Raw genomic sequence first — 12,470 nt, forward strand, 5'->3', positions numbered from 1 at the left:
AGCTCATCTGCTCCACGTTGTATTTGGGTGTTGGAATGTTTTACTTTGTATATTTGTGCATTTACCCTTGTGGGTCATTATTCTAACGCACCTACCAGCATACACATGTACACGTTCAACTTTCCCTATCGCCAGCTCGTGCGGTGTTTGACTTTCCTTGCTAGTAGGGGTAGTATGCCATCATGCAAAAAAAACACCTGTGATGGTTTGGGACCATCAGACGGCAGCGACCAATCCAACATGGCCGCTGCCGTCGAACATCCAGGAAGTAGGGTCAGCGGTCTAGCTGACACGCTACTTTTGGGTGGACGTGCCCGATGAAGAAGGCTGGTGGGAGGCGAAAGCAGCGTCTGGCATGTCCGAGTGGAGTTCGGGAGGAGAAAGGACCACGTGACTGGGACCAGAGGAAGAGTGGAGCACGAGCATCAGGAGTCATGCAGAGGAAGAGGACGGCATCTGGAGTGGAGACTGGAAGACGCGGGACGACCTCAACAACCGGGAGGAAGAAGGAGAGGACAGAGACCGATCGAGGAGCACTGCGCACGAGACCACTGCTTTTCCCAAGGGTGAGGAGGCTGGGTATTCCATCACCACGGTCCAGGCGGGTCGTGGGAGTAGGCAAGTGCCAAAAGCATGCACTGTATTGGTTAAGGGGTTGTGGGCACGTTTAAAGGGCACCAGGAAGTGAGCACTTACATCCCTACACTAGGCACCCACAACGTTAGGGCTCTGGTGGTGGTGCACTTTTCCCTTCGCCTTCATTTGAAGGGTACAACAGTAGTCTGAGCCTTTTCTTTTGTTTTATTCTCTGGGTCAACTCTTGCCTGACAATCTGGGAAGAACCCAAGAGTACAGAGACCAGAGGAGCCAAGAAAAAGGACCCAACCAGCAAAAAAAAACCTTCCCCAGAGACTTAAAATACATACTGTTTCGAGTGTGTGCTATCAACATACTTAACGCAATAATAAAATAGAATAGAAAAGCGCACCTTCCGTGTATCTGACCTGCCTAAATAGAGGGGTGGGAGGTCCGGGCGGGAGCTCACGACCACAGTGGTGTCAGAAGTGGGATACCCTGTCTGGCGAAAGACAGAACCCCTGCCATGGAAGCAATAATTACCCAACTGGCAGAAGGGCAACGCCATCTGCAGCTCGTCTTTGAGCAACAGACCAAACAGGCGCAAAAGAAAAGAGAAGCCCTGCAGACTGCCCTAAAAGACCAAGCGGCCCTCCTAACTGCAAACCAGCAGGTTCAAGACACCGCGGTTTTGCGCCTTACAGAGGCCATATCAAGTGCCCGCATGCATCCTAATGTACCAGGGTCAGTCCTTCAGAAGTTCCAACAGAGGGATGACCCGGACTATTTTTTTGTGAACTTTGAGAGAGTGGCCTCCACAGCCACCTGGCCACCAGAAAGATGGGGACAATATATCGCGCCCTTATTATCAGGGGGATTACAGGCCGTTTTTCAAGCCGCCAACCCGGCAGGTGTCACCAGTTATGTTGACATAAAAAAGGCCATTCTGGAACGTCTGGGTTGTGACCATGAATGCCGCCGGGCTCGTTTCAGAAAAGAGAAATGGACTGTGGGAGACAATCCAAGGGCCCTCTATTATCGAATACGGGACTTAGGGAATCGTTGGTTGCAACCTACCACCTCATCCATCGACAAGCTCATGGATAAAGTATATTTAGAGCAGTACCTGGAAGCATTACCCTTTAACATGAGGGCATGGATCAAACAACAGCCCAATTTGTCAGTTATGGTAGTAGTGGACCTTGCATGTGCATACCACCGATCCCCCGAGTTCAAAGCTTCTTCCCTTAGAACCCAGATAGGTCCCCCAAAGATTCTGAGCAAAACAGCCGCACACCCCATAGAACATAAAAGTCAGGTCTTCTCACGGCCCCAACCCAAACCACCTTCCTCTGGACCTCCCCCATCAGGGCCACAGTGTTTCCACTGTGCCGCATGGGGGCACATAGCCCAACACTGCCCTTCCCGCCTTCCCCTCAGGAACCCATGGAGGTGGGGTACACCCGGGGCGGGTAATGGTAATAGGAAAAACCCCAGAAATGTACAAGAAAAAAATACATGTGCACGGGAAACCGGTTCTGGCATTTCTAGACACAGGGTGCCACCATACAGTAGTCGATAGAGCCCTGCTATGCGAATCTTAGATAGTGGAAGATGAGTGCATACAGGTGACTTGTGTTTATGGGGAAAAGAAGTTGTATCCTCTTGCCAAGGTTCTGTTTGATATAGAGGGGGAGTCACAGTTGAGGAAAGTGGGAGAGGTACCAGACCTACCTGAGTCAGTGTTGTTAGGAACTGACTTTCCCAGGTTTCATGAATACCTGCAGGCACATAATCCGTCCCTTCCTTCAGTGACATGGCTGAATAGCGCTCCCTTCCACAGTGAGGAGCTAGAGGAGACGTGCCCTAAAGTGCCTAAAACTTGTAGGGAGAAAACAAAAGAACAGGCTATGTATCAACAGACTGAGCCTGTCTTATCCACTCATGTCTTTGCCTCCTCAGAAACGCCTAAAGAAGCTGGCCGGAGTTTCCGAGCAGCCCAAAGAGATGATACCATGCTACAAAATGCATGGGAGCAGTCTCAGGAGAATCAACCGGATAAGGTAGGCCCCTTCTTTTGTGTTAAAAACGGCCTCCTGTAAAGGATATCCCAGGAAGGGGGTAATAGAAAGGAACAGCTACTAGTTCCCCGAGCTTTTAGAGAACAGGTGTTATGTCTAGCCCACAGCCAGACCGGGGGTGAGCATTACGGCAAGGAGCATACTTTGAAATATCTACTGCCCAAATTCTATTGGCCAGGGGTATACCAGGAAGTAGCCAGATATTGTGCTTCCTGTTCTTGCTGTCAATTGGTAAACGCTACATCAATACCCAAAGCACCACTACAGTCCCTACCCATCATGGACATTCCATTCAAAAGAGTAGGGATGGACCTAGTGGGACCCCTAATCCCCTCTGCCCAAGAACACCAGTACATTTTAGTACTCGTAGATTATGCAACAAGATACCCGGAGGCTATACCCCTGTCTTCCACAACCACCACCGCAGTAGCTCATGCCATGGTCACTTTCTTTTCCCGGGTTGGATTTCCCCATGAGTTATTAACAGACCAGGGAACCCCGTTTATGTCCAGGTTGATTAAGCAAGTATGCACCATACTCAAAGTCAAGCAGATACGCACACGGATTGGTTGGTGGAGCGGTATAACCGCACAATAAAGACCATCCTAAGGAAGAGCATAGACAAAGCAGGGAGGGATTGGGACCGACAACTACCCCTTGTCCTCTTTGCCATTAGCACACATGAACAGAAATCTATGGGTTTTTCATCTTTCGAGCTTCTGTTTGGAAGGAGACCCAGAACGCTCCTGGACATGCCAATGGAACAATGGACAGAGGAGGGAGATGAAGGCAAACCTCTACTACAATATTCCGCCTCCCTGAAAGACACATTGTCCTCCCTGTGGGAGGAAGTACATGTCAATATGGAAAACGCACAAAACAGACAAAAGTATCAGTATGATCGTCACACTAAACTGAGGGAATTCAAGGCAGGGGATCAGGTGCTCACCCAGTTCCGAGGAAAATCTCCTAGCTTCCTGGCAAGGCCCCTACAGGATACTGAGTAAAGTAACCCCCGTCACTTACAGAGTAGACGATTCCCATAAACATGCTGCTGGACAGATTTACCATTAAATCAACTCAATGCATGGGAGAAACCCATTCCTACAACCCCAACAACAGGGGCCTCCATACACCATATCACCATAGATAAACCAATGGAAGTGACCTTCACCCCACAAACCCACAAAGAAGAGACCCACATACAGTTAGGGTCAAAAGTCTCGGAAGAACAGAGCCAACAAATGTTATCCCTCTGCGAAAAGTACTCCTCTGTCTTGTCAGGGACCCCAGGATGAACTTCTTTAGTGGAACACGACATAGTCACAAAAACAGCCCAAACGGTTAAATTAAAACCTTATCGTATCCCAGAGGCCAGGAAGCAGGCGGTGGACCAAAAAATACAAGCCATGTTAGAGGCAGACATAATTGAGCCATCTCATAGTGCTTGGTCGTCTCCAGTTGTCCTTGTACCAAAACCTGATGGTAGCATTAGGTTTTGTATAGACTTCCGTCAGGTGAATTCCGTGTCAAAATTCGATGCCTATCCCATGCCAAGAGTGGACGAATTGATTGAGCGTTTAGGAGATCCCATGGTCATGTCCACCATAGATCTAACAAAAGGCTATTGCCAGATCCCATTAACCCCGGCAGCCAAAGAAAAAAACGGCCTTTTCAACACCATCAGACCTTTACCAATTTAAAGTCCAGCCCTTCGGCCTCCATGGGGCCCCCGCTACTTTTCAGCGGTTGATGGATGCCATATTAGCCCAACACCAATGTTTTGCTGGTGCTTAGCTAGATGAAATAGTTGTGTACAGTCCCGACTGGGATACCCACCTAACCCATCTAGAAGCGGTTCAAACACATTGGAACAAGCAGGCCCTACAGTTAACCCAAAGAAGACCACCTTCGGAACTGAACATGTAGAGTACTTAGGTTATGCTATTCGGGGAGGATGCACAAGACCACAAGTCAACAAAATAGAGGCCATCTCAAAGATGCCCCGACTCACCTGTAGGAGGGATATTCATTCCTCCCTCGGGTTGGTTGGCTATTATAGAAGATTCATACCACACTTCTCTGAAAGCACCAGTCCCTTCACTGATCTGCTTACAAAAACACACACAGGGAAACATCTCCATTGGTTTGGTCCTCAAGAAGAAAGTTTTCAACAGCTAAAAAGAGCCCTGTGTATAATCAGGGTCACCAAGGTATATCTAAAACTAAGAAAAGGATCTGTTTGCAATTTTGGTGGCCGGGAATTGATGTTAAAGTTGAATGCATGGTGAGGGATTGCATGCAGTGTATTGTGTGTGACAAGGTCTGCAAGACAATAGTCCAACCCTTGGTCAAATGTGATACTCCCACTCGTAGTTGGCAACAGGTGGCCTTAGACATCTTGGGGCCAGTTACCAGCAAATCTGGCCAGTCGGATGTTCTTGTTCTGATGGACTTGTCCTCAAGATGGCCTGATGTACAAGTTACACAAAGCATTGAGATGAGAGATGTCATAACATTTTTAGATGGCATCTTCAGTAATGAAGCGCTACCTGAATGCCTTCTAACAGACAATTGTGTCCAATTAATCTCGAAAGAAATAGAGGAATTTTTGATAAAGAGAGGTATAAGGCACAACGTTGCGCCCTATATCATCCTGAAACCAACAGCATGGTAGAGAGGTGCAACAAGGTGCTAAAGGAGTCTATCCAAATTGCTAAAGCTCAGGGCTAGGAGTTGAAGGCAGAGATTTTGGAGAGGGTGACGGTGTACAGCCTGACTCCCCACTCTATCACAGGCAGAATAACTTTTTAACTGTTTAGGTGGAGAAGTCAAAGCACATTTCTTGAATGAGATATAAATGGTGATGGTGATGAGGATTCTAAGGTGGTGCCCTGGCAAGTGGCACAAGATCTCAAGATCATCAAAAGAAAGGAGAACTTTGATGTAAGGCATACTGTTTCGCACACTAACATGTGCGTGGGTGACAGTGCGATATCCGCAGACGTCCAGTTCCTCTAGGTATTCTCCACCTTTCAGGGTGATAAAGTTGTTCCAGAATGCGGTAAAACTTGATGATGGCCTTATATGGAATCTTGGCAGAATTGCTGTTTGGGTTCTAGTGTTCAAACCAGATCGGATGCCCCTCTGGGGCACCCAGAGGTTCAGCCACCTTTGCGTAGGAGCTCGCGTGTTTGTAAAGTTCCTGAAGCATTGCGTGACTTTGTCATGGCCTGAATCTCCTTTGTTTTTTTTTCTCTTCTATATTTTTTGTAATGTTTTGGGGGGTGGAAGGTGTGTCGGATTTAGTCTGTAACCCGTTGCTGCAGGGCCTTAGTCTTAAGCTTGTTCTATTTCGGAGCCTCATGTATTCTAAAAATGTTGGTGCTGTTAGAGTGTCTCAGCCCCAGAACCCCACTATGTCAGTTACTTTTGGGGTGTCCTGTGGATGGGAAATTTATGTATACTGGAAGCATCTTTAATAAAGAAGCCTGCTTTTGTAAACTTCTAGACCTCGTGTACTTCTTCACAATTCTAAATGACATAGATAACTTTCTTGAGCTGGAAAGAATCTACTCCTGCTCAGGATAAAACATTCTCCGATACCATTTACCTCTTCCATATAAATCCCTTGTTTCCTCTCCTCTCTACCTCTCATTGTGTTACTCCTATCTCTCAAGTCTTTTCTCACTTTTACTGTATATTTTTCTAAATCTGTTGATACAGGCTCTATTAAAACCTCTATTTCTCCTTGCATTGTTTGAACCTACATCACTCATTTGATCGGGTTTAAGTTTGAGGTTCGTGTTTCGTGGTTTCCATGTGAGTGAGCAAGTGGATGGCGCAAGCAAACAGGCTTAAGCAGCCGAAGCAGCTGAGCTGCGCCTGATGCATCCTACTTGTGCCCAACTTGTACGGCAGTTTCTAGCAGCTTTGATGACTCGTTGAGAGGTGGTGTTGAAGGGCCCCAGGGCTGAAGCGCATGCACGCCCATCTGTCGACCTGTCTCCCAGTCTGCCTGTCCGCCTGGGAGCCAGGAAGAGCCACAGGGGAGAAAAGCAGCAGGCAGCTTGTCCCTGCTGGAGGTGAGCGGCCAAGTTGTTGCATGCCACGGACTGGGTGTGAGGGTTTCAGCGACCCCTTGCTGAGAGAGAGCCCGGGCTCCCAGCGGAAGCGGGCGGCCCTGACAGGTCAAGGCACAGCTTGCGGGGTGCCCAGTGGTGCCCCGCTCGGCCAGGCTCCGTTTTACCACGCCTGCCCACACCCCAGCTGGAATGACAGCAACATCTACTGCCTACTGCCACTACTTGCTGTGTAATTTGCTGTGTAATTGCAACTGTGATCACAAGGCTACATAAAGAGGGCTGAACAGCTGCTCACCCAGCAATTAGACCTATTGAGGCGCTAAATACACAGAGCTAGACCAACTTCAGAAAGAGGCAGCTAAGGCATAGAAGCAAGAGCTAGAAGTGCAAAGAGGTCATAATATAAAAATCTCAAAGGCCCAAAGATAAAACACAACCCATACGAAGAAACAAAAAAAGGAAAAAATAAATAAATATGCGATCTGGCAGAATCAGGACAAAAAACGGGGAAAAAATGAATGCCCATAAACGAGCATCTAAAAAAAACCTCAAAACACCAAATGCAAAGGAATCACTCACGCGTTAAGGAGCCCATTATTCTCCCCAATAATTGCTATGTTTGGGAGACCGGTCATAAGTACAAAAGAGAAACAAAGCTTGAGATTTCATTTTCTCAAAGATCCTAGTGCAAAAATCTATGCTACAACAAGAGAGACGCCAGGTCTTCAGACGACTCTGGCCCCTAAAGGATCAGCTATAGGCATGGCACGCAAGTGAATGAGAAAGCCTCCATAAACATCTATAGACAAGAGACCAACCGCTAACTCTTTGCCAAGGCCTACGAACATCAAACTATCAATAGGAAAATCAAGAAATGGAAAACTCAACTAATGGGGGCCCAATGCAAAGATTATTTACCACAACAGCTCTTGTGCATGTGGCAGGTACTGAGACAACTGAGGTAGACCAAAAAGAGATAATTAAAAACAAAATAGATAGCCATGTGCTGGTCACCCCTGGTCTGCAAACTGATGGAGAAAAACGTATCAGCAAGTTCAGATATAGAGCAAGAGAAACAAGCCCACATCACTCCTGTTGGTATCTATCCAGGATGACAACTTTGTTCCCTTATGCTTGAATTCATGTATGTCGCCAATGAATGTGGATGGCTGGCAAGTCGTAGATCCCAAACTAACCTCACAAGAAGCAAGTGACGCGGCCCAAGAAAGGGCAGATTACCATTTCAACCCAAATCAAAACAAGAAAGTGAACAAAATAAACGTAATCAAAAAAAATTGATAAGCCACCTCGACAACTACAGAAAACTACTCAATGGCAGAAAAACACGGAACCAAAATCGAAATTGACAGCTAAATATAAGCAAAGTGAGACAACTAACCGTAGCTCAAAAACTAGGGTAGGAGACCTACTCAGTAATTCAAATAGCCAGCTGTACTCTTCACCCCACTGCTGCAAACTCTTCAAGCATCAACAGACACCCTCATAATGCAGTCAGACAAATAAAATATTCAAATAGATCTAATGAACCTCATTGCGTCTCACATGTCAGGGATAAACATGAAATTGAACAAATTAAACAGTCTAATAATGAGAGTTCAAGCTACATACTCACCGCTGGAAAATTCCTGCACCTGTAGCCCTATAATTGATAAACTGAACCTCTTACCCACATTATTAAAACAGATTCTTAGTATTAATAAACTTCACATTACACCTGGGGTGCACTCCAACAGTATAGATAAAGAACAACCGGGACCACCAATAAGCAACAATGTTCACCCTTAGCTGCAGACACCTCACTGGAGTCAACAAATGATACTCAACTACAACTTACAAAAAAGGCTGAACCTCCAGAGGCAGAAAAAATGAAAACACTGAAGGCCAATACAGGAAATCTTAAAATATTGAATCAATCCAGAAGACATAAAAAAGCGTGAAAGGAAAGCTAGAAACAAAATCCTGGAACAGGCAAAACGTCAGGCAACTAAAGTGTACCCTATTTTCACCTCAATTCGTGATGGTAAAGCCAAGGACGGTCTAACCTAACTACTCACAACAGTAGACCTCCTTCAAAACACTAGTTTACAAAATTGGGCTCCAGCAAGCAATAACTTGATGAGTCAACTCCTAGCAAGCTATACAATACAGACTCAACAATTACGGATGATACGGACCCTCAGGTGAAAACTGAAATACAGAAGTTAGACGACCCCTCAAAATCAACAGCAAAAAGGAAGAGTTCAATACCATCAAATCAACAAACTAAGAAAAGCTTTGGAAAGCAGAAATTTTTAAGAATAGAAAGTCCTAAACTACTACCCTCTCTGACTCGAGAATGAAAGTTAAAGATTGCTTGGAAAGTGCAGACGCGATACCGCAAACACTAAAAGTGATTGAACTCAAAGTAGCTCATATAGGAGATACTACCCAGCTGGCACAGAATAAAAATAAAATTTGTTCGAGTAAAGAGTGTCCCACTCCACCTTGACCTGCACGGAACCGAAGGACACAACAGACTGCAACAGTCAGAGTCATCCATAAACTATACCTTGCCACTAAAAGTAAGAGATGGTAGCCTGTCATCACAAGAAAATCTCAGATTTCATATTCCAAATCAGAATAAATTTATATCGGAGGAGGACAATCAACTAGATACATTAGGGAAAAAAGGCAAAAGCATCTAATACAGCAAATATTACTGATGCCCGAATACTAATCACAAGGGTGGCAAAATATTCGGAACAGAGGCAATATACTAAAACTCATGGGTGAAATTCCTGAATAAAAACACATACAATCTGCTAACCTCCTGGCTGTGCAATTTATTCCAGTTGGACAGCAAAAAGAGTGAACAAACATTAACCACATGGCAGTCAGAAGAATTAGTACAGCTAATCTTAAACAGCCTTGAACAATTTGAAGCAAAAACAAATAACAGAAACAACACAGGTCTATTCAGTTCTGCAGAATGCCAAGGAAAGAAGCTGCACTGAACTAATAAAGTCTAACAAAGACCAGAAAGCAGACCAAAATCAATGGAATTGGCTCCAAAGTATTCTCAACACAAAGAAGGGTGATTGACCAATAAAAAGTAAAGCGGGCAGCTTCCAGAATGGCACCATCCATATAATATCATGGAATATAGCCGGAGCAGGAAAATTGCTTAACGAAGGCATCCCTCTTTATGACTGTGCCACATGTGATATAATAGCCTTTCAAGAGACATGGGCACTGGAAGACCTTCCCCTAGGTGGTTTTATTCTTTATACAGTAGTTGGAGAAAAATGTAAGCATTACGGTTGCGCCTAAGGTGGTCTGGCAGTCTACGTATCTACAGCGTTAAACATCACATCAGAACAGTTAGTTTCACCAGAATCCAGTATTCAATTAATCAAACTCACTGACCGGCACTAGAACAAAAAGAGGACAGTGCTACTGATCAATTATTACACTCAACCAACAGTACATTAGAAAAAAGATGATAATGCACTCTTATTTAAAACCATTTCGGACATGCATGTGCCGAACCTGCCTGGAACACAGTATTGATGGAAAACTTTTAACTCCAATCTAATCTATACTCCAGATGAAGACAAAATATTGTCAGGCAATATTTTCTGGAATGTAAAGCAACAATATCAAATTAGGACGATTCACGCAGACCACATAGGCCATCAGTTAGTAAAGGCATTGGAATTTTAGAGGATGCGCGTGATAAATGGAATATCAGCAGAAGACAACCCGCCATAAAATATCTATCAGGGCCCAAGGGTGCAATCGAATCTCAACTTCACGGTATTCTCCCTACCCTTAATGACATCTCTTGTACAATTCTATATAGAATATACCACTTTGAGTGATCATGCGTGCCAACATACTTTCTTTGATCTCTATTTGCCAAATTTCAATTTACTATATTAATAGAAGGAAATATTAACTCAACAGATTTAAAAAGTCTCGACGGACAAATGAAACCAAACCGGAATTGCACACAAAAACGAACTACTGAGGGCATCTGTAAAAGAGAGTGACAACATGATACAAGCTTGGACTAACTTTTTGTCCAAACTGATAACAGTGATGACAACACCACGAAAGCAGGCCACAAGATACAAAACTTGCAAAGTAATAACAAGCAATGTCCAAAAATTGAAGCGTGACCTAAAAAAATACATTTGGAAACTACATTCAAGGACCATGATGGAACCGCATGGGAAGCATTTCGGCAACAGAGGAAACTTTACAAAAAGAAACTATGGGAAGAAAAAAGAATGGGCAAGGAGAGATTTTGGTCCAAATTATTATACAGTGCACCCTAAATTTTGGCAACCCATAAACCAACTAAATTGACCAGTGAACTCCTTAACTTCTGATGTACAAGAACATTATTGGCCCAATTATATAACAAAGAAACTTATAGAGAACACATATTCTCTACAACTGACTCAGAAGACTTTGGATTCCCCAAGTCATCAAGATCTAGCAAAGTCCAGCTAAACTTTAAGACATCCATTAGGGATGAAAGAGGGATTTGATTTCTGAGGGGAAAATAAAAAATGCTGCTCTTCCTACTCTGTGGAGGAAATAACAAATATAATAAACAAATGTAGCGGAGACGGTGCCACAGGCCCTAATGGCATCCGGCAAGCCATCCTTAAACATCCTTAAACATAAACCAGATTTTTGGAGAAACCACCTGACTGCGCTCTTTAAAGAAGTACAGTCCCAAAATCAAATACCATCCAGCTGGCAAGGATCAATCGTTACACCTATATACAAAGGAGGTGATAGAACTAATACATCAAACTATAGGCTTGTTGCACTGCTTGACGTAGAAGCAAAGTACCACGCCTCCTTGATCCGGGAAGTTCTGGTCAACTGGTCAACTGGTTGGACAAACTTAATTTGATCCCAAACAACCAAACTGGATTTAGAAAAGGGATTGGAATTATATCCAATATTTTGTCAATCTACCTTGTAGCAGAAAAATGCCAGAAAATAAAACAGAGCCTGCATCTCTGTTTTATTGACTTAAATGCTGCATTTAACAGCGTGGACCAGCACCTTTTGTAGACCAAACTCTGGACCCAGAATATACCTGACAGGAATAATGTTATTGTTTTCCCAAACTTGGGTGAGAGTAAAGCTTGACAACGGTTCTAGAGTTTCGAGAAAGTTTAACACAAACAAGGGCTTGAAACAAGGATGTGTGCTGGCCCCACATCTTTTTAACTTGTTTATGTCAGACTTGTCCAATAAGCTCAATAAGATCAACTCCCACCCACCGCACTTGCATCTGTTACCTCTATCACATCTTTCCTATGCAGATGATGTTGTCTTGAGTCTAACCAAGGTTGGCTTACGCAGATTACTATCCAAAATGATTGAATTCTTAACAGCAAATAAATTAGAAATCAACATATTCAAAACCAAAACAATACTCATCAGTAAACGGTCCGGACTTCATCAGAACATCTGGATAGAAGGTAAACCTCTGGAGAGAACTATCCTATCATAGATATCTGGTATTTTATATTGACAACAAACTAAACCAACTTGAGTAGAAAAAATATATGGCTCGGCATGCATGTGCACTAACCTTTGCATATAGATCACTGGCAAAAAACATTGGAGGCTAAAACTCTTCCAACTATAACTTATGATAGTACTGCCTTACGCCCTCCTCAATAAATGAATAACCAGCACC

General features: G+C 44.2%; 1 long non-coding RNA gene across 1 annotated transcript in view; it reads left to right on the plus strand.

Annotated features, from left to right (window-relative positions):
- The first annotated feature begins 328 nt into the window (after nucleotides 1-328).
- The window catches only part of LOC146860807 (uncharacterized), a 32,602-nt gene continuing 20,460 nt past the window's right edge, over nucleotides 329-12,470 (plus strand). The window contains exons 1-2 of the long non-coding RNA XR_014978865.1: nucleotides 329-566; nucleotides 2,539-2,639. This is a non-coding gene — a long non-coding RNA (uncharacterized LOC146860807). The remainder of the gene's footprint in view (nucleotides 567-2,538; nucleotides 2,640-12,470) is intronic.

This window comes from Triturus cristatus, chromosome 3_1, assembly GCF_964204655.1.
Source record: "Triturus cristatus chromosome 3_1, aTriCri1.1, whole genome shotgun sequence".
Lineage (NCBI taxonomy): Eukaryota > Metazoa > Chordata > Amphibia > Caudata > Salamandridae > Triturus > Triturus cristatus.